General features: G+C 33.5%; 1 long non-coding RNA gene across 1 annotated transcript; it reads left to right on the forward strand.

Moving 5' to 3' along the window:
• The first annotated feature begins 12,837 nt into the window (after positions 1–12,837).
• Positions 12,838–23,069, forward strand: LOC125615325. Its single transcript, XR_007345912.1, has 2 exons — positions 12,838–13,027; positions 21,515–23,069. It is a non-coding gene; the product is annotated as an uncharacterized LOC125615325 (long non-coding RNA).
• The last annotated feature ends 4,401 nt before the right edge of the window (positions 23,070–27,470 follow it).

Below are 27,470 nucleotides of genomic sequence, written 5' to 3' on the forward strand. Positions count from 1 at the left end.
TGAACTTTAGGAAATAGCCATGAGAGATATTTTATAACATCTCTGTGCTAGAAATGATAGGCTAAGTAGCACTTCAGTGACATATAATTTCAAAATCTCAGTGTCTTAAAAAAATAGAAAGTGTACATTGTGGAGTTCCTTTAGAGACTCAGGCTGATAGAGACTTGGCTGTTTTACATATATACAACATATTTCAACTATACCAAAGGAGCTTACTGGGTCACCTCAACAAGGGAGAAAATAGCTTTTTTAGGTATATATCACTCACATCTATATGCCACTGGACGAATCTAGGAATATGGCCCCATCTGAATTCTAAAGGGCTACAAAAACTGGGATGAAAATTTTGTTAAGAACTATTCATCTCTCCTGATATACTACATTCAACTCCTCTGGTCACACAATATTCCTTTGCTCTTTCTACACTTATGACATACTAAACACTTTCCAAATGAATCCAATCAATTGTAGCTGACATTCTGAGTTCAGACTCTAGGATCCCCAGATGACCTGCACTGTTTTCCATACGCAGTTTGGAATTGGCATCTTTAGGTCTAGAAAAACAATGAGCTCCAAAAAAAGATTTTCCATCCATTCAAGAGATCTTGTCTTTGTATTACATAGTGGTAATACAAAGACAAGATCTACAATAAGTATTACTATGTGGGAAGAAGAAGGATGAGGGGTACAATATAGTTTCTGGAACATTATTATGTCTCAAGTCCCAGTAGATAGATATTGTGTGTGTGTGTGGTGTTGTGGGAAATGTTCCTTAAATGAAATCAAATTTTTCTCCTTTGCTACTAGTCCCCTGTTCTTCATAGTTTCTGATTCTATTGCAGCATATTGTTTCTGTTAATTTATCTTCTTTGGCTACATCTAAAATGAACATTAGGAGGAAATAAGCTAATTGGGAAACAAACGCACTTCATTTTGTATGAGGATTCTGTTTGGGGTGCTTATAGACTTGTTTAGTCCAGACGTATGTATTATTTGACAGGTCAATTTTCTAAAAAATATAATAGGTTTGTTATATTTATGATTCTAGTCCATTCTGCATCCTAGTAATACCTTCCAGTACTTTCCCAGCCATAATTCTCAGATCAATTCTATTCTGCTTTCTGCCTTTGTATCTGTCTCTCCTGATATAAAGAGTTACCTTGAGAGTGTCAGGTTTTCTCTTAATCATATTTTGCCCTGAGCTAAAAATTTCAAAAACAGGCAAAACTAATCTATAGTATTAAAAGTCCGGACAGTGGTTATCTTGGTGGATAGGGACACAGAAATCATGAGGGGAATTTCTCAAGTGTAGGAAACATTTTATTTTCTGATGTGGTTATACAAGTGTATTCACTTTGTAAAAATTAATCATGCTAAGTATGATAATTTAATTTAAAACATTACTTGAAAAAATACTAATGAGAATTTATCTTCCTTTACTAATAGACTACCTAATTCAGACCTATTCTCTAAGAACAATAGGAGGAGGGGACAAAAACATTCAAATTAACACAAAATTAGGTAACAAGACAATGAAGAATTACTGGTCAATATCCTAGAAAAGAAAATAACCAGAGTTGAGTGTACATTTTGGGTAGATTTCTATTAAAGACATCTATTGTATTTTAAGCAGACATCAGAAGATGAGAAGTTGAGTAGAATTGAGCTAGGCAAGGAAGATAAAAATTGAAAAATTAGCAAAATTAGAGGCAGTGCTATCTTTGTGATAAAGGTCTGCATGTTAGAAATAAAGAAGATGTGGAAATTATCCAGTCCTCTTAACTAGTGAAAGTCAGTTTTGAAACCTTTCATACCCTGAGATACTAGTGTGATTTATGATATAGTTCTTGGTACCTGTCATAGGCTGCATGTTTGTGTCTCCCAAAACATGTCCTAATCCTCAATACAATTGGTATTTGTAGGTGGGGACTTTGTGATGTGATTTGGTTATAAGGGTAGAGCCTTCACAAATGGAATTGTGTGAGTGCCCTTATAAAAACCCCCACAAATCTCTCTTCCCAATGCCACACTTCTCCTGGACTGATTGTGTGCAAAAGATAAGTTGAACCCTATTTGGAAGAATTCAAAAGTATGTGGGACCTCATATTATCTACAAATTTTCATAGGCAATGTCTTTTACTCTAAATACATAAAAAGGAGAGAAAATCCTATTCCTCAAAATAAATAGAAACAGTAGACTATAAAAACAAATCTATGGAGGATGCAAATATTTATCAGACATAGGTTGAAACGGAGTACGGAAATGTCAAATGCTGAAAAGATATGTAGCAATGAGATCTCAGACACGTTTTCATCTCACTGGGAGGTGTTTAAAATTGGAACAACCACCTTGAAAAAAAACTTGGCATTATTTTATAAAATAGAACACCACTACTTCCTTAACTCAATGATTTAATTACTTATAACAATACTCAAGAGAAATTCAGTCAGGAGGCAATCTAGGATTTGTGGGCTCTGAAGCTTATGTAATATTATGCAAACTAATGAGCAACAGTAATATAAAATTATAAATTCAAATTATGTATAGTTCTTTGGAAAGAACTTCAAATGAGACATCTGAAAGTTAATTTTCATGAATTTTACAGTAAACTTGCCTGAAGCATGTTGAAAGGCATTAGCAGAGAAACAATAACCCAAACAGAAGAAGAAGTAAAAAAAAAGTACTGTGTAATATGGGCAATATGGTCAAAGTAACAGGAACAAAACAAGAAGCCAATGAATTCTGACTTTTAAGCATTAAAACAAAATATGTTTACATATAATGAAAATACCACAAACTGCACAAATTTTCAGTGTATAGTATGAATTTTGACGTATGTATATATGTGTGAAACCATCATTACAGTCAAGATGACAATATGTCCATCATCCCCCAAAGACTCCCATACTACTTTTTCCCACACTTGCCCTTTCCATCCCTTCTCCAAGAAATGAGTGATTGTCATTATTTCACTGTAGATTGGTTTGCATTTTCTTGAATTTTATATAAATGGAGTTATGGAGTATGCATGATATTTTTATCTGACTTCTTCCACTCAAAGTATTGTTTAACGATATTAATAGTATTTTCTAATTATAATTACAATTTCCAAGGAGAAAAATCATGGGTGCACTTAAGGATAACCAAAGATATTGTTGAAATCTGGTAAAGTTGATACAATTTCCCAGGAGGCAGCTATGACTAAGATATAGAACAGAGATTTTGTTCTTTCCTAGCAAAGAGAAGCAAAAAATATTAAAGAGGCTTGATTCAATGAACCACTTTAAGTAATCATAGGCTTCTTGTGGATACATGGATAGGACAGTGCTGAGAAATACTTGATTTCTGGTCCTATTCACCTTGACATTGCTTGAGGTAATTCTATCAGTGGCATGTAAACATATATTTTTTATGAGAATTTCCACAGCAAGGTATGCCTGTGGGATTTAAAATTCAAGTTCTGCCATGTAATATATGTACATGGAGAAATTACTAAGCTTCTCAGTTCCTCAGTTTACCTGCTATCAATAATAATAGTAATAATAATAACAATGTCTGCTATCTTTTAGTTCTGGTTTGATTGCATCCACAAAGGTTCATGTTTTTGATTTCCAATGTGACAGTATTATAATGAGGAACCTTAGTAGGAGGGGCATAGTTAGTGTGAATTAATTAGGTTATTGTGAGTTATATCCTTGATGTAGCTTTTAGAGGACCCAAGTTAGTTACTTTGAGAGCAAGTCTGCTTCCTGAATCATTCCTTGCATTCCTTCTTCCTATGTGACCTCTCCCTCTTGGATGTTCTCTTTCCATGATGCCATCCATGGTATCATGAAGTAGCCAAAGGGGCTGTCACCAGTGGTTGAACCTATGGCACTGCCTAATCTTGGACATTCAGCCACATAACTGGGAGCTAAATATCTTTTCCTCATAAAATATCTAACTTTGGATATTTTGTAATGGCAACAAGGAAAATGGACTAAGGCCATACCTATCATATTGGATTATTGTGAGGACTGAGTATATGTATGAAGTGCTTGGAAGAGTGGCCGGCACACTGTAAGCTCTCAGTAAAGGTTAGCTATTCCTGTGACAGGAAGAACACATACACACACACATACACACACACACATTTTAACAATGGGTTCCTTTGGTTGTTGGCTATTAGAAATTTTTTATTTTGATCTGTGATCTCTTCTACATTTTCTAAATCTCTCACAATGGACACATAAAATGAGATCATCCTGAGAGTTTGACTAATCTAGTTAAATATTTCTGAGAACCAATAAAATATTTCTGAGGGTAGAGAGTGTGTGAATCCCTCAAATAATGGACCATGCCCTCAACTGTAAAGGCTGGAAAATACCGCATCTATCATATTGTATTCCTTCATGATGTAAGGTGGGAAGTCTCAAGAACTCACACCTCCACAATCAGGGAAAATTTACCTCCCATTAGTGTAAATTAGAAAATGTTTCTGGCAAGTGGCCAGTACAGTCCATCAATCAGTAAAGTGAGGTTGGGTGCTTATTTATTAAACAATTCAAGTATCAGTTGCAAACTACCGTCCTCTCAGAGTTTCAGTAATCCACACTTTCTCTTTCATGTTTAATATTTGGAGCTGCTGCTGTTGCTCCTGCTACTGCTGCTCTGCACCACTTCAGTTGATTTGAAACAGAAGCAGCAGGCCTGTATGATGTAAGGCCACTTAATGATTAATTAGTGTCTCTCTTATGCAGCACATGGAGGATGTTCTTGCTGGAGTCATGATTAACTTCAGTGTCGCAGATGTTGGAGCAGTTACCTCGTAGCAGCGCTGTGCTGTCAGTTGATATGTTTAGATATCTTTATGCTTGGTGATTTAATTGCATCACCAGAAAGTGTTTGCTTCCTATTATCCTTAAAACAACATCATCATGGAAATCCCATGGATGCTTATGGAAAAAAAATAGATGTAAACACATTCAACACAAATGTAGCAGTGTGTCGGTGCTATTTATATTCATGTATATGTATATATTCATGCATCTTTCAAGGTTTTTCTAGAAATCCATTTGTGTAATTTATTTGAAAAAATGCAAGACATATACACATATAATATATCTCAGGATTTGTTTATTGTGGGACTGTATTCTAAATGTATAGATGAATTAAAAACTCAAGAGCAGGGTTAAAATTTACAACCAAAGGAACTGAGAATAGCTAAAAACCAGACTGGTTATAAATATGGCCTCCCTTCATTCTCTTCTTATTATTTCTTTGGGTATGGTCTCAAACATTTGGGTTGCTGTAGATACAAATTCTAATAATCCACATGATATTGAAACTCTGACATTGTAAAAATATATTACAAGGCATGTGGCTTAAGGGAATAGGACAGTCAGAGGTTAGATCATATGTATAGACTTTAAAAAACATATGACTCTTTATTTTCCATTTAGCTTTATTCACTACATTTCCCAAGTTTTAATACTTGCTTCGGACAGCATTACTAAATTTGGTGGTGGTGGTGGTGGTGGTGGTGGTGTGTGTGTGTGTGTGTGTGTGTGATTTTTTTGCATTTTAGTCAAAGTGCAATGACAACTTTTGCTTTTAATGTGCTATATACTTTCCCCTTACTTGTTGTAAAAGGGAGGAAAAGATATTATATAATAGCAATAATTCCATATTTATTGATGATGTTACTAAATATCACTGTCATTGAGATATGCAATGAAATGAAGCAATGGAAGAAACTTGTAAATTAGAGTCGATTTCTGTTAATCAGGACTCAGATTTATACAAATCCCCAGGGGCCTGAGGAGAAAATGAGAAAATAAAAATAAAATGCCTTTGTAAACCAAACAATGTTACATAATTCTAAGGTGGTTATCATTAATATTATCATCTTTGCAATTTGTTTTCCTCTGTATTATTTTGATTTCACTTCGTAAAATATAATTCTTACAACTAAAGTTAAATGTATAAATTTCTATTGGCCTTTTTCAGCATGTCATACAAAAAGAATCATAGAGTATTTACTTTTCTGGAACTGGCTTCTCTCACTTAGAATGGTATATTTGAGATTCATCCATGTTGTTCTATGCATCACCTGTTTATTCTTTCTTAGGTTATTGAGTAGTATTTCATTGTTTGAATGCATCACAGTTCATTCATGTGCCAGTTGAAAGACATTTGGGTTGTTTCCAGCTTGGATGATTACAAAGCCACTGTAAAAAAAAAAAAAAATGCACATTTTGTTTAAGTATATTTGTGTAATGCCTAAGAACTATATCATTGAGTTGTATGATAAGCCCATCTAAATTTTTAAGAAACTACTAGCATATATTCCAAAATGACTGACACTTTGCATTACTACCATCAGTGTATGAGAGTTACAGCTTTCAAATTTTTTTATCATTGATATTACAACTGTAATAAAACTTAACATTTTCATCTACTTATAGTTATACTCTGGATGTAAGAATATCTGATTCACTTACAAATATTTTTCTCAATCTATGCATTGTTTATTAATTCTCCTACTAATTTGTTTCAAATAACAGATTTTCTTAATTTTTAAAAAATATCAATTACTCTTGTATAGATTATACTTTGTGGGTTGTATTTCACTCATTTTTGCCTGAATCTCATGGTTATAAAGATTTGCTGCTTTTGTTTTCTCCTATAAATTCTATAGTTTTAGGTTTGTCCCTGTAGTTTTTTTATAGGTTCAAGGTAAAGTTTGAGTTAAATTTTGTGTGAGGTATGAGGAATGGAAGCAATACATTTACTTATATATGAGTTTTCAATAGTTTTGTCATTTGACAAAAAAATCTGTTTTCAATGTGGAATCGTATTTGTACTTTGGTCAAAAGTCAACTGACTGAATATTTGTATAATCTTGTAGAATTTGTGCTGTGTGATTTTGCTAGTGACAGACTCTCTCGTTGCTATAGTTTACAGTAACTTTTGAAATCAGATTCAACATCCTCAATTTTTTTTTTCTTTTTCACAGCCATTTTGGCTATTCTGGTTTCTTTGCCTTTCAACAGTAAATTTTTATCTTACTGGTTTCTAGTTATCTAGCTGGACTCTATTAAAATTATTTTGAATATATAGATCATTTTTTTCACAATTAACATCATAATCTAATCTCTAATTATAGTGCGCCTTGATGTAGTTTTTTTCATAATTCTCATGCTAGAATTTGCTGAGCTCTTTCAGTTATAGGATTATATTTTTTATTTTTAAAAAATCAACTCCATCTTGTGGGATCAGGCCCCAAATTCCTTTATAGGACACCTATAGCACCAGAGTTAAAATCAAGAATCAACAAATGGGATATATTCAAATTAAAAAGTTTTTTCTCAGCAAGAGAAATAATAAGAGAGGTAAATAGGGAGCCTACATCCTGGGAACAAATTTTTACCCCTCACACTTCAGATAGAGTTCTAATCTCTAGGGTATACAAAGAACTCAAAAAATCAAACAACAAGAAAATAAATAACCCAATCAACAAATGGACCAAGGATCTGAACAGACACTTCTCAGAGGAGGATATACAATCAATCAAAAAATACATGAAAAAATGCTCATCATCTCTAACAATCAGAAAAATGCAAATTAAAACTACTCTAAGATACCATCTCACTCCAGTAAGAATGGCAGCCATTATGAAGTCAAACAATAACAAGTGCTGGCGAGGATACAAGGAAGAGGGTACACTTGTACATTGCTAGTAAGACTGCAAATTGGTGCAGCCAATTTTGAAAGCAGTATGGAGATTCCTTGGAAAGCTGGGAATGGAACCACAATTTGACCCAGCTATTCCCCTTCTCAGACTATACCCAAAAAAACTAAAAAGAGCATACTACAGGGACACAGCTACATAAATGTTCATAGCAGCACAATTCACAATAGCTAGACTGTGGAACCAACCCATATGCCCTTCAATAGATGAATGGATAAAAAAAATGTGGCATTTATACACAATGATATATTACTCAGCACTAAAAAATAACAAAATCATGGCATTTGCAGGGAAATGGATGGCATTAGAGCAGATTAAGTTAGCCAATCCCTAAAAAACAAATGCTGAATGTCTTCTTTGATATAAGGGGCATGACTCAAAACAGAGTAGGGAGGAAGAGCATGAGAAGAAGGTTACCACTAAACAGGGACGAGAGATGGGAGGGAATGGGAGGGAGAAGGGAAATTGCGTGGAAGATGGAAGGAAACCCTCATTGTTATACAAAATTACATATAAGATGGTGTGAGGGGGAAGAAAAAAAAAGAGAGAGAGAGAAATATGTCATAGTAGATTGAGTAGAGAGAGGTGATGGGAGGGGAGGGGAAGTGAGGGGGGATAGGAAGGATAGTAGAGTACAATAGACACTAGTATGGCTGTATGTATAAACGTGACTGTATAACCAATGTGATCCTGCAATCTGTACACATGGAAAAATAAGAATTCATACCCCATTTAAATCAAATATATGATATGCAAGATCATTGTATTGTCTTGAGCAACTAATAAAAAAATCAACTTTGGGCTTTTTGCTATTATTTCTTCAAATATTTTTTTTCTCTCTCTTCTCTCTCTCCTCTTTCACTAACTCCAATTACATGAGGCTGCTGAAAGAGCTCACTGATTTTGTGGGTGCTTTTTTTTCTCATCTTTTTCATACTGTTTCCTTTTGGATAATTTGTGTTGCTATGTCTTTTTCTCTAGATTGTCTGTTCCATTCTGAATCTTATCCAGTGTTTTTTGCTTGTTTGTTTTTAACCTCAAGCTTTTTATTTTTATATCTAAGATTTTCATTTGGATTTTATTTAACTTTGCAAAGTGATCTACTCGTGCTCACATTTTTTATTGAAATGGATAAAGATCTGAAATAATCAAATGCATAGATGCAGAAGATATGGTCTGTAAGAGTCCTGAACACAGACGTTCAAAGCTTCCCCCTACATAATTACTCTCCTGAATTAAAGTGAGATATTAATATTGGATTTTATATGTTCACCAACTGCAAAGCTCCCCTGAGGTTTGTTGTCCAGACTTTTAATTGCAGTTTCATTACATACACATGATTGATTAAATCATTGGCTTTGTGATTGATCTAAATCTCCTCTATCCCTAAACAATAGGCAGGCTACCTCAAAATCCCCAACTTATAATTATGTGGTTGGTCTTTCTGGTGACCAACAACATCCTGAAGTTTTCTAGAAGCCCACCAGGAGTTCCCCAATTTGCAATGAACTCATGCAGTCCCAGAACTTATGAATAACCACGACACTCCTAACACTGTGGAAGTGGCAAAGTTTTAAAAGCCCCTTCCAGGAACCGGAGTCAAATACCAGTGAATTCTTTATTATAAAGCACTAGCCATCATCAGCATTACAATGAACTTGTTCTGTTTAAATATTAAAATTATGAAAGATTTAACAAAACCGGTTTCTAACAATTTTTCACTGAGATTTATTATTACATTTGGGTACAAAGCAATAAACTTTAAACTTTGAAAACAAATTTCAAAGGAATAAAGTCACATAGCTAACCCCAAACAGAAAAGACTTCATTTCCAAGTATTACTAATTCTAGTAAAGTACGTTCCAGAGTTACTAGAAAGAATTCTGCAAAGAGAGAAGGACACATCAAATACAAAATAACACATAGCGTAATATCAATCTCATAGCAGTAACCTAGTTTAAAAGGCAAATGTATGGAGACGTTGAGTACTGTTAACTATTTTTAAATGTCCCAAATTAAATGAGTAAACCACTGAAAACTTGTGGTAACGTGTTGTTTAAAAATAATTAATTGAGGCCAGGTGTAGGGAAACACATTTGTAATCCCAGATACTGGGGAAGCTGAAACAGGAAACCCAACTCAATGTAAATCATAGCATCCTAGACAAATGAAACTTAAGCAGTATCAATTAGAAACTGCCAACTAACCTCTTACCAGGAACTTCACCAATTAGAAATTGTCAATTAACCTCTCCAGGAAATTTGTAAGGCTATTACTCAGTTATATTAATCAGTTATATTCTTGGTCTTGCTTCCATGAACTTTGTGAAACTTTTCCCTTGCATTCCTTCATTGGAGCCCAGCCACTCCTGTTCTGGTGCTGCCCAATGAATCAATGTCTGCTCAAATGAACTCCTTACATTTTGTGTTTAAGTTTGTCTTTAAACAGTGTTAACTTCTCTGTGTAGAAGCTACCTGGGTTTTTTTTGTTTTTGTTTTTGTTTTGTTTTGTTTTGTTTTTAAGAATGATGATCCTCTAAATGTTTCTTTGAAAGTGTTTTTTGTTATAATCAAGACTGATATACTTTCTACAAAATTTAAGCTGAACTTTAGTCTTTCATAGTTATCATTCTTCATTTAGAAATTCAGCCTCTGCAAATACTATTTTAGGGGTTTTACAAATTATGATAGCTTAAGTTATATCTTTGCTGATAAATGCCCATAGGAAGCTTTTGAAAATAAATTCAGCTCTAACAATATAAAATCTAAGGCTCATCTAAGAGAGAATTTCCAAGGTTGTCCTCTTTTGTTCTTGACCTGCAAATGCTTATTGAGCATATATTTTGTTTTCAAAAGACTATACTAAAGTTTTTCTGCAAGAAAAGTGTTGTAGGACTGATCACACAGGCACACCAAAGATAGAGGCATAGGCCGATTTATTGTCAGGCCCTCAGATGGGCCGCTCTGGGCAGAGAGAGAGAGAGAGGGGAGGGAGGAAGGGAGAAGAAAAAGGAGAGAGGAAAAGCAGCAGCAACTCCCCCTTGAACATTACCACTTGTAGGCCAGGATCATAACGGACCCTTAGGGGAAGGTTTAGCCCTTGCTACTGGCATATCAAGCATCACCTGATTTTGTTTTTAAGTACAGAGAACAGCAACTTTTTTTTTTTCTTTTAAGGAGAGAACAAAGACCATCAAGTCTCTATCTCCTGAGAATAAGAATAGTATTCATAAAGTTGGGGAGGGGTAAGGAAGATGGTTGTAGTTATACCAACACTTTCTGTGATCAGGCAATATGTTTTATTTTTCTCTACATTCATAGGAATATTTGCAGAATTCTTGACCTTCTAGTCCTTCCAAATAACAATATATTTCCAAGACAGTCTTTTCTGAGTGGGGTTTGATATGGTTGTATTAATGTGATTTCCTAGGACCTACACTCTCAGAAACAAAAATGTGTGTCTCTAATTTTCAACAAGTCACACTCAGTGTACACTTGAGTAAATAAAATTAATTATGCAAATAAACACACATGGGAAACTGAACAGTGAAAACTGTTTTAATTTAGTGGATTTGTGAATCTACTACCAATATTCAAAAGAATATTCTTTCATATTTTTTAATAGATATGTAATATCTAATGATCAAAAAGCATATCTGGATTATATTTCATTAATTTCAATTATTATGATTTTACTCCTATACATAAAACATAAAAGTAGTTCTTAATATAAGGTCATGTTAACTTGCCTCATAGTTAATGTTCTGTAATACTGTAAATGGTACAGTAACAAATCATGCTTAAAAATAGGAATACTTTCAGATGCTTCATCTGAAAGAATATTTCTGTCACTGGCAAGAGGTTCTCTTTATTTGACTGGATATAAACATTGTCATTGTTGCTCTTTAATATAATTTTATAGCCCTCAGAAAACAAAACAATCTCTATGAAATTTATCAGTTATTTTTTATTCGATCTGTGCAAGCTAAAATAAAACCTAAAAAAAGTAAACATGCATAAACACATTTTCAAGCATGCAGGCATGCATGTGGACACCTATGTACTCATATACAAAACAAAAAAGTATGGAAATCATGGTTTAGGTGTGAGGATTTCCCCCAAACTCTCATTAATACAGGAATATTCACAGGTAAAGTTATTTTATTATGGCAGCTGTAATCTAATCAGTTCTTCATAGTTTGAATGGACTTCCTACTGGAAGAAGTAGGACACTTGGGAGTGTGCCCTGCAAGAGTGCATCTTCCCCATGCCCCTTTTCCCCATCCTTCTCTGCCTGCTCTAAGCAATTTTCCTTTTCTGGACCCTTCCCCTATGATGCACTGCCTCACCTTGGGCCCAGAGCAATGGAGTTGGCCATCTGTGGATTGAAACCTCTGAAACCATGAGCCCCCAAGTTTTCCTCTTGTAAGTTGTTCTTTTTTGAGAATTTTGATCACAACATTGAAAACCCTAAATAAAACAGGAAGGAAGGTAGTTTTTATTCCCTTCCACACTGAGGTCATAAATGAATGCTCTGGGAATTGTTTGTCTCTCTTGAGCCAAATTTCTATTTTTAAACTTCTCCTTTGCGTAGGTCATATGGTATGTGTGAACTCTAAGAATATTCTGACTTATTGCCTCTCTGATAATTCAGCTGGAGCCATTTCTATTTTTAGTAAATAGCTCTGTCACCTATTTGAGATTCTACTATGCTTTAGGAGAGTGTTTTGTTTCACAGTGTAATGATCTTAGCTATATGAAATATGATTTTAAGGTAGTGGGTTTGTCTTTCATACCATCAACACCTCCATTATGAAATAATGGTCATTTCTAAAATTCTTTTTAATGTTGTTTAAAAAGTATATTTATATTATCATAACAGTTTATACATACAATTCATATCATAGCACAATATAATGGTATTTAAAGTCTACTACAGTAATTTTATGAGTAGATTAAGGATGAGTGTAAGAAAAGAAAAGAAGTTTTAGCAAATGAATCAGATCAAATTTTTTTAAATAATTCCAAAGTTTTCAGTAACTATGACTTTTAAAATTGCCTAAAAATATCATCTACAGTACACATTTTGTTTTTCAAAGGTCACTGTTCCTGTAAAGGGAGCTGAACTATTACTAACAAGTCATATATTGGGAGAGGTTAGCTTTATCCACCCTGATGTGATCCTTGAAGCTTCTGAACATCAAGTGTATTTTGTTCATCATGGAAAGAAGCTGATGACTTCAGTGAGAATGGAGCCTGGTTGGAGATGAAAGAAGAAATCATGATACCTTGCAGGTATTTCACTGTTATCTTGTTTCTATTCCATGACACAGCCATACATACTTCCAACATGAAGAAAACTTACCACTCCGAACTCTGAAAAAAGTAAGAATAACACATGACTCCATGTGGAAGGGAAACCAGAGAGTCTGTCACTAACCAAGTCCCACAAAGATGCCTGTGGTATGCATGCAATTTGATTTATACACGTTTTATTTAATACATTCATATTGGTCTATTCAGTATACCAGGAAGCAACAGAATGGCAAATTACCATGTATCTCCCACCTGAGTCCATTTCATATATGTGTACCCATAGATAGAAACATTTATTTCAATATTTTATAAGACAATTTGGAAGGCAAAAAAAAAAGTTTGTTTTCTAACCAGTCATTTGAAGATTAATAGATCTTAAATGTTTATTACTCATCATTATTCTAGAGGAATTAAGGTGATAGTTTTGTCTATTCTGCCATGGTTTTCATAGATTCATTATGCAGCTTAGAAAAGAACAGAGTGTATTTGCATATTTTGTTAAGAGACACAATAGAAATGGAAAGCAATTCTGTGGCATAAATTATTTTTCTCCTCAATATAAACATTAATCATTGACTCAAAAATTATAATAAGCCTATTGGTCACTTTTGTTTTTCCATATTAAGACTCTTACAAATATTTTTGCACAGTAAACAAATTAACTGAGTATTATTCCATTTGACCATGTATCTAGAGACTTCCAACTTCTTCAACAAACTAATTTATGTTTTGACTTGAAGTTTGTCAGTTTAATGACTTCATTCCCTTTATTAAAAATGACATATTTATTTATATTTAAAGTTCATAATGTGAGCTTAATCAATATTTTTGAGATGTAGAGGAGAATCTTATTTCAATTGCTAGAACATTTTCTTCTTCCAACATACTCAGACTTTTTAGGTCAGAATTTTTTTCCTAGCTTTGAAGATGTAGCATGAAAGTCCTCAATGTGCATTAGGAACAGAATTTGGAGACTTTATTTGTAAGGAGCCTGCTTTTGTGACTGAGTTGTTTGAGATGGTAAAGATATAGACTGAACATGAGTAGTATGGGGGGGGGCTTGATTTAGCATAACAATGCCTTTGAATGCCAAGAATTAAGAAGGGAACATAGTATTGAAAATGTGGACTGAGAGGTGAGTCTTTTTTAAAAATTAATTAATTAATTTTAATTAGGTATATATGACAGCAGAATGCATTTTGATTCACTGCACGCAATTGCAGCATAACTTTTCATTTATCTGGTTGTACATGATGTAGTGTCGCACTGTATGTGCAGTCATACATGTACCTAGGATAATGATGTCAATCTCATTCCACCATCTTTCCTGCCCCCATTCCCCCTCACCTCCCAACCCTCCCCTTTGGAGGTGAGTCTTTTCATATGAAAGGTCTCAATCTTGTTTTTGCTGTCACACATGGGTATGTATTAACCCACACCACAACCCTCTGCAGGCTTACCTACAAATGCAACCTCTTTCACTAGGCATTTACGAGATTATGTAAAGCTATAAAAGGAGATTATGTAAATTTATAAAAGGTTATAAATTACAGTTAATAGTTCAGCTATGTCCCTGTCTTGTGATTTATTTATTCTGTTTTAAATTTTTAGTTGGAAGCTGGAAGAGATTGTGTGAAATTCAATGGGATTTTTGCTTTTTTGTTTGTTTTGGTGGGACCAGGGATTTAACCTAGGGACTCACACATGTTAGTCAATTGTCCCAGTACACAGTGACATCACTATCTTTCAACAAAACAGTTCTTGTAGATTTAAAATTTTCCCATATCATCATTGACAAAAGAAAATGAAACAGATGTTATATATTTTTTTAAAACGCTAAACAGTATAAAACTTATTCTTCATTTTTCCTACTTGAAATCACACAGCTCTTATTCATAAGTCTGGCTTTTATATATTTGTATAGCAAGAAAGAGGAAATTTCATGGTACTATTAGAATATCAGTACTTTGAAAATGTAGATTTTTAAACAATAATATGAATAAATTTATACCAAATATTCATTGATTAATGACTGACCTGATTGTATAATTCCAGGTATTGAATCTTTAAAGAAAACTGCTCAGAGCATCATTCTCATTCTTGCAAAATGTAGAGGTGGATGTTCTTACTGCTTATTTCTTTTTCATCTATCATTTTCTTTTCCATTTACATACTATTTATATCAACAACTGTATAAAATGAAAGTAAGAGCAGAATGAAAACTCATAACAGTTTAATAATTGATATTCTGAGCAATATATACAATAGGGTATGGCCTGAATAACACTTGTTTCTATCTTTGTAATTATATCCTGTTATTATACACTAAAGTACATATAAATTGTAAGAATAATATTATTTGCCAAAAACTCTTCTCTTTTAATTTTAATATTTTAAGAGATGTGTGAGTGTGTGTGTGTGTGTGTGTGTGTGTAAGTGTGATTAGCCAGTTATATATAGAATCCTTAGGAACTATTTCTTTAGTAAGAGCTTTAAAATTTACTCTTTCCAATTTCTAAAGGATAACTTTTATTGTTTTGCTAGAGATCAAGGGCATCTGAGTAGTGCTACCAGATCAAAGCCATTATCTTACAGCACAAATTCTGAATAAACCTCCTCCTTCAAACTAACTAAACCAAACATTTACATCTCCCAAATCCTTAAAATTCCTTGGGAAAATATATAATCTATCAGACCATAAGAAGAAGAGGAGGAAGAAGAGGAGATGGAGGTGAAGAAAGAGGAGGAAATAATGCTGATTTTTTTTCCTCTATATGATTTGGACTTGGGGGATAGTGCAATTTTATTGAAGACCTAAAGATGGGAGATGTTTTTAGAAAAACTATCTCAATTTCAGAAGAAAGAGGGATGAAAATTAGCAAAGAGAATGAAAGAGAAAGTTAATACCTGGGTATCTGGTGAAAAAAATTCTGCCAATAAGAAATATAAGAGTGAAAATGGATAGGAGAAACTAAATTACATGCAGAAGGATTAATGTGAAAATGTTCTCTATTCTCATGAGATAAAATCAAGGATAAGATTCAGTTGGCTGGAGAGACATAAAAGAAATAAAATACTAACTTGTGATATAAATGGAAACTAGTACAAATTCTAACATAGAAAAATCTCATAAAAACTAAGTAAAAGAATAAGGAATTGATGTCTAGAACATACATGGAGAAATTAAAAGTGGTATTAATTTTATAATAGGTAAAATTATATAAAGTACTAATTTTTGATAGAAGTAATACAATGACAAAAGTAATGCCATTTGATAAACATTATTACAATATTTTTAAACTATGTTTTCACATCTTCTTCATGTATTTCTACAATTCCTATCATGTGGTTCAACCAACATTAAAGCTTTTAAGAAAAATCATATTTTCCCATTTTCTTATATTTGAAGAATTAAATGTTAAAGTATCATTAAAACAACAGTGAAAGTAGTAATTATTATCACAATCTTTGTTATCCAAAGAAATTATATATAAATGTACTTATGCAAACACACTATTTGATATTTTCTATACTTGTCTGAATATTTACACCTTCCCTTTCAACACAAATCTGTCCCTTTCTCCCCAAAACCTTCATCATCATCTTATCAGTTTATGTTCATGTATTCTTAAATTTTTATGTAAAAGTAACTATGGATGTAAATAAAATTTCACATACAAATAGTTTTTAAATTTCTAAAATTAAAATAACATTTTTAGAAACATCCTACTTTTATACATGTCATTATTTCTTACTCAAAAATACTAAAAAGGCTAGGTCATCTGATATAGTTCTAATTAATATGCAATCTGCCCCTTATATAACTTTAGGTTCTGCATCCATGGATTCAACCAATAGCAGATAGAAAATATTAGAAAAAGACATTGGGCCTGAACCGAACATGTTCACGTGTTTTTCATGTTATTATTCTCTAAGTCATTGCAATTAACAATTTTTTGCAAAGAATTTTCATAATAGATATTATATATAATCTAGAAATGACAAAATATATGGGGGAATGATTCTAAGTTATCTGCACGTACTAGGCCATTTTTGATAAGAGACTTGAGCCTCTGCTGCTATTGGTATCCTTGGGAGATTTGGGAACCAATCTTATGCATAGTGAGATAATCAGGAATCATCATTAGGCAACTTTCAAAACATTTTTTTTCAATTATTATGCATGCAGAATTTATGAAATTGTAGCATAATTTCAGAAGGTATTCTATTATCTGATATATTTGCTGATCAACTTGGATATTTTTGTCTAATGATTTATTTGAGATGGTATAAAGTTATAGCTTTAAAATTTAATTTATATGACTTTACAATCTTATTTAAAATATTCTAGGCCACTTCAATATTCTTAAGCAGTGCTGAATTTCATGAGTTAATGATATATTGGCTTAAGAAGAATTTCCTGTTTTCTTTTTGGTGTGCTTTGCTGTTTTAGCAGTATGCCTCTAATTTTATGAGAAAGCTTCATGGGGGAAAAATGTGGCAGTGTGAGGCTGTGCACCAAAATATCTTTCCAATAAGCTATCTGTCTCATAAATAATTAAATTATTTTTCAAGAAGCAAACATTTAAGAGGAGAGGCAAGCAAAGGTTTGTTTGAATAAATAAATAAATATCAATGCTTTTAGTCATAGAGCCAGCAACACCTTTCTGTTACTGCTCAGAGTTCACTGCATTTCCAGCTTATTTCTTGGCTAATCAAAATCAGAAAATTAACCCAATTGTGAGGTTTAAGTTTGTTTCGTATGGTAGTTATAATATGACCTCAGTCTTGAAGTACATCACCTTCTCCTGCCCTGTGTCTCCAGAGATCATATTCCAACATGGAGTCTTAAACCCTCATAATCCAGACACAGCCAGCTTCGTGGTCCTGGAATACTCTTTTCTACCCTTCATTGCTTAAAAATTTCTGCTCCTTTTCCTTCCGATCCCTCCTTCATTGCCAAGTTCTCTATGACATCTTCAAGTCTTCTACTCTAAATTTCAGCTCATTCTTCTCTTCCACACTTTCTTGCCTTTCACATTCTTTTCTCTACCTTGTATAAGTAATCGCCTTTAGGTATATACCCAGTGAAAATATTTTTTTTTTTTAGTTTTTGAAGTAAAACTCATGCACTCTATTTTTCTTCTCTGTAAGTGAACTTTATACAGAACCAGAGACACATACAATAGGAAATAAAAACAGATAAATCTTACTACTCTTCCACACACCCCTCCCCCTGCAAAGTAGTGGGATAAAAATAGGAATCTTTCCAGCCAAAAAGGAGAGTTGAGATTTCATTCAGTTCCTTACCTTCTATGCACAGCAGGGGGACGATGTTATCTGAGAAGCAGCAGGATGATCTCTTCCTATAGCATTGACTCTGGAGAAAGATGGGATCCTTTCATTAAGCCACAGAAACATGGACACTTCTAATAGTGGGATACACAATAGCAGCAAGGTAGGCCAAGGCAGAGACCTGCAGTTTTAGACTGCCCTAGAAAAAGGCCTTAAATAACTTTCTGTCAATCCACAGGCAGGGAGAGGTAAGGCCATCTGCTTCCTTTAGTGGTGGCTAGACCAGTACTCAGAAATTTATATTTTGAGACTCTCCAAGTAAAAAGTATCAATTCTTTTAGAATTCGCACTTAAGGCCAAACATTTATATTTTACACCATTAGGAAAGAATTCTACATGCAAACTATAATATTACAAATGAGTTTCATGAGCTGCTCCAAATTCATTTACTTTAGAAGACATTCTAGTGATTTAAAATAATAAAAATTATTAAGTGACATTTTCTTGGATTTATGAGGGTCTCAGAGGAGGTGAATACTCCAAGGGACTTTAAAGCAAAACCCCTTCTTGTATTATATTTTAAAACTGCTTATTTGGTTGTACATTTCCTCTTCTAAACCAGGAGCTCCTTGAGGTCACTGGAATGGAATGAAAAACACATGGACCTTGGTATGATTTGACCATGTGTTTAAGTACTGGCTGTGCGACCTGGAGCAAGTTATTTAGCATTTTGAGCTTTGTTTTTGTTTAATCTGTAAAGCCTTCTGGAAATTATTCTTCATGAGCCTGCCACAAATGGGATATATGGTACCTACTTGTGAAATGAATTAATGAAATAATAAATTTATTAGTGATGCTTTGTAGGGAAATATTTACAAAGCTATTTATGGTATCTGCATGATGCTGAGTAGAAATAGGATATGTTTAAATGTAATGTGCTTTATAGACTTGTTCAATATTAGGGCTAAAAGTTTAAAAACAATTCCAGGGCATTTCATCTCAACAGTGATAAGAAGAGGGCATACCAGAGCCATCTGGTTCTATACATACTAAGTTGTCTCACAGGGAGCTACTGTGGGGTTTGGAATTTTTTTAACAAACAATATTCTAAAAGTATTTATATTTAGTTATGTTTTAGTGCAATATTATTAATTATTTCCCTCTAGTCTCTAGATCCAAGTTTATAAAGAATTTTTCAGTCACATGACTTTATTTGTAACCAGAGGTAGCATGACTCTTTATGGCAACTGGGGTCTGATATCAGGTCTTTGATATAACATGCTCCCCCACTAACATTTATGGCTTGGAACATGCCAGGGTTAGAAAGATGGGGCAAGGTTAGAAGGAATTAAATTTGAATGAGAGACAAAATGAAGAGAATTCATTACTTTTAGAAGCAAATCTTGACTCATTTGAAATGAATGTCTGTGATTATTCAATATTTGTTGGAGTCAATGAGTCACAGGACAGAGAAATGAAGATACACAGGGTAACTGAATATTTTATAGTTAGCTGGTGTCTGTAAGGGTGGTAAATTTAAAAAAAAAGAAAAAGAACTAACTTCAAGCCTTGAAGACATGTTTGCTGGCAGAAGCTTGTGGAAAGAGACTGACTTAAAAGGAGCTACTTGTTTGGAGCAAGGAAAAGTAGCTATAAAGACAAATATTGTCAGAGTGCAAGGCCTGTGGTTAAGTTCAGATGAATGAACACATCACTTTTGCAATCATAGGAAGAGAGAAGACTAAGCAGTTTTGTTTGAGAAGTAGGAAAAAAATTATATGTGGAAGATTTATGAAATAGAGTGAGCACTTTTAATGAAATTTCTACTACAAAGCTGGGCCTAACTTTTAAAGTCTAGAAAAATAGAAATTGTCCCCTTCTACCAGTTCTCCTCTGCTGCATCAGCGGACCTGGTGAAGCATTTTGATAATCAAGAACTTAGTACTTCCCCTGAATTCCATCAAATAGGCTAGCTGCAAAAAGTCATAAAGATTTTCATGTGGATTGCACTTTTATACGAATAGTATTATATTTTGTTACTGGTTCTGATATATTGTAGCATAAATTTTCTTATAGTATCTTGAGAAAGGTCTATATGTTCTCAGGCCAGAGAAAAGAATACAAGCCCATGCACACACACACTCACAACCAAAGTCCGGCAGGATATTCTCCCAAATGCCTATTTTAAAACTTCTTTCAATTTCAAATTTGAATTGTACACATTTTGATATATGTAAAATTTCAAAAGCCATTAACTGAAAGACATTTTTTTCTAAATGTTTTTATCAGAACTTACATAAGAAGATGTGTCTCATTATTAAACATAAAACTTCACTATTTCTTTACATCTAATGATAAATGATATATTACTGGGGAAAAGTGTCATTTTTTTACATTACAAAATTGGATGAAATTTGAACTTTTATTCCTAAAAATAAGATGATTAGATCGCAGTAATTGTCTCATAAATTTTAGATCACATTCTCAAATGGCAAATCTATCATTGTCTGCTACATATCACCCAATTCCTTTTGTGAAATAATTAGGAAGCTGGAATGCTATTTTTTTCCATTATGTCATTTTGCATGGCATGAAAAATGTAAAAAGCACTGAATATAGTACCTTATGTTGGAAAGAGGCTAAAATTGAAATGAGGAGAAACATGTTCTATTCAGGATTAAACAAACTAATGCAAGATCAAGGCAAAATCATTTAATATATAAATGCTTTTATCAATTACAAAATAAAGTGACTGACCTAAATGATCCATTCTAGATCTAAAATCAGCTCAGCCTTTATCATTTAGGCAAATACCCAGGCATCATCCTCAGGATCCTGAGAGTCATTCTAGATGCTTAGTACCGTGAACTGCCAGTGTGATACTCCCTTTAGTAATTGTCTCTGGTATAGTCTTTTGGTTTCCACAGTTAATGGATATAAACTTTCATCTCTTGCCTTCACTTCTGCAGTGCTTTCTGATCTGCTTCTCTCAGGTTTCAGAAGTGCTGCTGATCTCCAGCATCAGTTTTGGAATGCAGTGGTGTGATCTCTGTAAAACAAAAAGCTAATGATGACATTATCTCATTTAAAACAATTTAATAGATCCATCTAAATCTTGAACCGGCTTTTCAAAGCACTCCATCATTAATTTCTCTTTGCCTCTCTTTCTAGGATCAATTGCCACCGTGACTTTGGCCCAAGTCTTGATCACCTTGACCTCCTTTCCTCTGAATGCACTACTTTACAGTTTTCTGAAGATATCAGGGAGAGTATATCTTGACATTTTTGTTCACGTTGTTTTTACTCCTTTGGCTGCCATGCTTCCTTTGGTGAATCTGCCTGGACAATCTCCCTTTAAAGTTATCTTATGCACCATTGTAATCAATAAGTCATTCTTGCCCTGTATTGCCTCTTACAACAATAATCGACTATTCTCTTGTGCTCACTGCTTTGTGTTTATGGCACAGCACCTATTTTATTTTATTGTCATGTATGTAATTATGTGGACCTATATATAAATCTATCATATATTTCTATAATTATTCTCAATTCCTTGAAAATTAGAGCTAGTTGTGTTTGCCACTTATATCAAAACTTATGGAAATTATGTTTATAGAATGTAGACTATAATTTTTGAAGGGTATATACATTTATTAATATTCTATCAACTATAACTTCATTCATATATATTTATATAGAAAGAAAGAGAGGAAATAATTATGTAACTTTATTCGCAAAATCTGAAAAATATGAAAACATGGATTAAAATGTATATGAAGATATCTATCTGTCCAATGATTGGAAGAATTAGTGGTTAGCTCAATTTTCCTAGACTGTTTTCTGTTGCTATAAAAAAAAATACCTGAGGCATGGTAATGTGTAAAGGGGTTTATTTAGCTCACAGTTTGGGAGGCTGAAAGGCCAAGATCTAGTCAGCTTCATCAGTTGTGCTTCTGATGAGGTGTCATGGAAAATGGCATCACAATGGCAGATGTAGCAGAGAGCACTGCTACACCACAAATAGCACATGGAGAAGAGGGTACTTGGCAAGACAGGAAGTCAGAGGGATTCAGAGGCCAGGATTAGTCTTTTTATAATAACTCCTGTAAAATCTAAATGAGATCCTTTGATAAATACACAAATCCCTTTCAAGGGCAGTGCCCCAAATTACCTAATGAACTCTTACTTGGCCCCACCTCTCATAGGTTCTCCTACTTCTCAACATGGCCACCCTGAGGACCAAGCTTCTCATACATGAACCTTTGGGGGACACCCTCAAATCATAATTCAACTATAGCATTAAAGATCTGGTATTATAAAATGTGAGATAAACTTAGGGTCATTGAATCACAGGCTAACAAAAAATGTGATTTTCACTCTGAAAACTGTTTAAAATTTCTGTATAAGATGTTAATTTAACAAGAAATCTAAAGTCTTCATGGCTCCCACAGTGTACTTTTTAAAAACTGAACATATAATGATTTTATAATAAAATTAACTTCTCATATGTTCTTACCTAAGATCTTAGATTTAAATATTTTTTTATCTTTTGGTAAATATTTATTTCTTTCTGTTAAATATATTTTTGTTTGTTCTGTGGAAATATATTTTATCAATGTAAATAGAGGATTCACACTGAGATGTGTCATTACTACACATCACAATTTGAGTATGGAAAACAATGAATTAGTATAAAATACTTCATTGATAAAATTTAATTAGCTTATAGTTTGAAATAATAGTATTTCGTGTTTTTTTTTCTGTTAGTACTTATTGGCCAACAACTCTCTTACTCAATACATTAAGAACCTGATAATCAAGCATAAACATATATACACACATATATAAATGACATGATGTTCCAAAGGTTTACATTCTAAGAGAAAAATGAAGAAAAATCTATTCCAATGTTGTAATTGTTAGAATACAAAATAAGATGCAGTGATCTTTTTGTGGTGATAGGACTTTTAAGACTTATAATTCACCTGGCAACAAAGGGAAGTCACTTCTAGGACAGAAAATAATTGATACAAAGACCCAGATGTAAGAGACCTCAGCTGGTCTAAGGTACAGATTTTATTTCTAGGACTGATAGATTATTAAGCCAAAAGGGATAGTTATAAGTAAGTTTATGGAGAATCTTCCTGCAATGCTAAGTGTAGACCTTTATGCAGTTTTGAAAAAATGAGTCATTGAAAGCATTAATAAGGAAGAGACATGTCAAGTATGCCTTTAAAAAGGGTTACCTTGTAAAATGCTTGCCAATGTTGCATTGTATAGAAACTGATAAATGAGGGAAAATTATGGGACTACTGCAGTACTTCAAGTGAGTTTGATGAAGGCTCACATTAAGCCACTGGAAAGGAGAGAAAGGAGACAGGAAAGGAGATAAAATGAATACCTGAGAGACTGAGAGGTAAAAATAAGGTAGTGATTAGATGAAGGAGATATAAAACATAATACAATATAGTGGCTTTGGGCTAGGGAGACATTATGTATGTTAGTGCTTATAAGGAAACAATGGACCCACAATCTATGTTTTTATTTTTGTCCATTCTGATCACCCAATCATCATAAGAAGGCTACTCCATCTATATCCTACACTCACATTTTAAGCAAGAAGAAGGATGAGAGCCAAATGACAAAATCTGAAAGAGAGTCTGTCATACATTCCTGAACCTTCAGTTCATCATTTTGGAAGATCTCCTGGACTTCCATAGGCACATATGATCATAAAGATTTTTTTTTTCTGTTTGTTTCTGTCTCAGCTCTATCCAAGGGCTATAGTATATCTCCAGGCAGAACAGGATACCAGTGTTTCTTATTTTCATTCTTCCCCATGCAGGAGATAATTCCAGATAAGCATTTGCAATCCCTTCATCCAAATACTCTCATGGGTAGGGAAAAGGCTCTCCTTCAGGGTGGCTCACTAAGACTAGTGGCCCCTAATCACTCTTGCTCCACTTCATGTGTAGAACTTAGATTCAGTGCAGGGAAAGGAGGGCTCAGAATTTTAGGGACTGCTGCCCCAGTCCAAGTCCTTCTCTTGAAGCAGGGGCATCTTTCCCACAGAAGAGATCCACTATCTTCACTAGAGTTCTAAAGGAGTGACTTGGGGATTCTGCTCAGGGAGTGAAGAAGAACACAAGAACACAGAACTACAAAACTTTCCAAAGTAACTGACAAGTTGGAACAAAGTGTGGGGAAGTTAAGCCTGATGACAGTCCTGAAAATGAGGGCGACTTTGGTAACGAACAATGAAGACTCGGCCAAGGAGCCCCATGAAAAAATAGGCTGACTTGTAGGTCAGGTAGTTTAACAGGAAAAATAGGGTAAAAAAAACAGCTAAGCAAAATTATCCTGGAGTCATAACAAACCTCAAAAACTGGCATAAAAATAATTTGCAAAAGGGGCAAATTTAATTGGATCTGACTGTTGAGCAATATATGTCCTAAGGCATTATCAAAAACAATAAGGCAATGCACTGGCAGTTAGTAGAGGCTAACAAGTAGGTGTCATAAAAAGGAAGCAGCAGCATCAACAGCACACAGATGAACACAGGAGGGAACCAGACAAGGAGAGCCCTGCTAGCATCACCCTCATTCTAGGACAGCTGTGTGCATGCCCTCGGCTATGCCTGCTGAGGAAAGGCTCAAGAGGTTTCCCACTTTGGATGTATGGAACAATTTTTTTTAATGAAATAAATAAATTTCATAAAAATAGTTCAGCTAAATCACTGAAATAAAACAAAAGCCAGCAATAACACCCTGGAGAAAGTGTGACCCATAAAATGGAGGCAAAAGAAGGCAACAAAAACTGTCAAGTAGGGCCTATATGACAGACATACTGGTATAGACTTCAAGGAAATAAATACATGTATATTCAAAGAAAATAAGAAAAGTTTTTTTAAGAAAATAAGAGTTATGTGACAATACATCATCAAATCAAGAGGTGAATAAAAATCAAAAAATTGTTAAAAAAAAGAAGAAGCAGGAAAATACGGTAAAATAAATGAAACTTTTATGAGAAGGCACAAGAGTATTTCTGAAGTGGAAGAAGAAAGAATAAGCAAACTTGAAGTTAAACTGATAGAGATTATATAACATGAAAAAGAAAGAGAAGAATAAAAGAGACTAAGATAAACATTGGACACTATTAAATTTAAAGAGGAGTTAGGGAAGGAATAAAATCATGGAAGTCTTTTCAGATTTGAAGAAAACATTAATCTCATATCCAAGAGTACCAGTGAACTCCAAATCAGATAAATGCATCTTGAAAACAAAAAACACAAATAATTGGATATGTTAATGGAACACCAGTAAGATAGACAACTGAGTTCTGATCAGAACCAGTAGATGACAAAAGACATGCAATAATATATTTACATGCTAAAAGAAGATGTTAACTAAGAATCTTGTGTGCAATAAAATGAAACTCCAAAAAGAAAGCTAACATAAGGTATTCCCAGATAAATGAAAGAAAAAAGGGGGAATATTTATTCACAATGGATCATTTCTTATACAAGTTCTAAGTTATTTATGATGAAATTAAATATTTCTAGAGTATATTTCAAAGTCACATTAAAACCAAACCAAGTAGAGTACTGGTTAAATGAATTATTATAAAACCTGATAAGTGCCTATTTCTTTGTATCTTCACTGCTTTAAAAGAATTTTATAAAACAATGTGTGCAAATATAGCTTGCAGCTTAAACACATGGAAATATAATATATCTAAGTAAGTTTTTAAAGGAATGAGTGGGTGCAATCTTGCATTGAATTAAGAAAATTATACATACCAGATGGTAATTCAAATCTATAGGGATAAATAAAGAGAATCAGAAATGGTAAATTAGAAGGTTGATATCCCACACTCAGTAAATGTATGCTTGCTATCCTGCCTTCTTTTAGCTACTATAAGGATATAACATTCTTGTAACAATGAATTGAGAGATTGGTAAAGATACATATGATATTAATAACAAATATGGAAAGAACAAAACCATATAGGGGTAAATTTTTTCTATATCTCACTAGAAATAAGATAGCATAAATCTGAAATAAATTCTGAAAAGTTAAGACATATATGGCAATTCCTAGAAAAACCAGTGGGGAAGTAACTTAAATGTTGAGTGAAAAATCATCAAATAATAAAATGCTAAATTAGAAATATATAGTTAATACAAAAAAAAGGAGAGGAATAAAGTAACAAGAGACAAGATAAAGGAAAAAGTAAAATGAGAGAAAAAAATAAGCTGAATCAATAACATTGTATGAACAGCATCCATCAGAAAGCTGGAGTGACTATGATATTATCAGAAAAAGTCGACCTTAAAACAAGAATATAGGGGTTGGTGTATATCTCAGTGCTTGGGCATTGCCTAGGATGTATGAGACCCTGGGTTCAATCCTCTGCACCACAAGACAAAAAATATACAAATATTATTGGAGGATATTTTGTTATGAAAAATGTGGTCAGTTTCATCAAGAAGGTAGATGAGTTCTAAATATATATGCAGCTAAAAAAGGAGCCTTAAAATATATGGAACAAAACTTGACAGGATTAAAAGAGACAATGTATAAATAATAGTGGAAAAATTCAATACTTCACTTACTATAATGAATAGAACAAGCAGATAGAAGATGAATGAGATATAGAACATTTGAGCAAAATTATAAAGCTATATAACCTAATAGAAGTCAGTGGGGCACTCTGTTGAATAGCTGAAATACAAATGGAAAATTTTTCCTGATATATCACTATCTAGGCTATTATTAAAATAGTCTTAATAAATATAAAAGGCATGATAGAGTACATGTATGCTCTCTTACTACAGTCAAATTAAATAAAAAAGTAACATAATTAAATATGGGGAATTCACAAATATGTAAAAAATTGAGCAATAAGCTTCTGAATAATAAGTGGGGCAACAAGAATCAATGGGGAGGGGCTGGAGTTGTAGCTTAGTGGTAGAGTGCTTGCCTCGTACCTGTGAGTCACTGGGTTCAACTCTCAATACCACATGAGAATAAGTAAATAAAATAAAGGTCCATCAACAACTAAAAAGTATTTTAAAAAAAGAAGTGTGTCACATTAGATTAGGTAGAGAGAAGTGATGGGAGGGGAG

Source organism: Marmota marmota, unplaced genomic scaffold (genome assembly GCF_001458135.2).
Source record: "Marmota marmota marmota unplaced genomic scaffold, marMar, whole genome shotgun sequence".
In the NCBI taxonomy this organism is placed as follows: domain Eukaryota; kingdom Metazoa; phylum Chordata; class Mammalia; order Rodentia; family Sciuridae; genus Marmota; species Marmota marmota.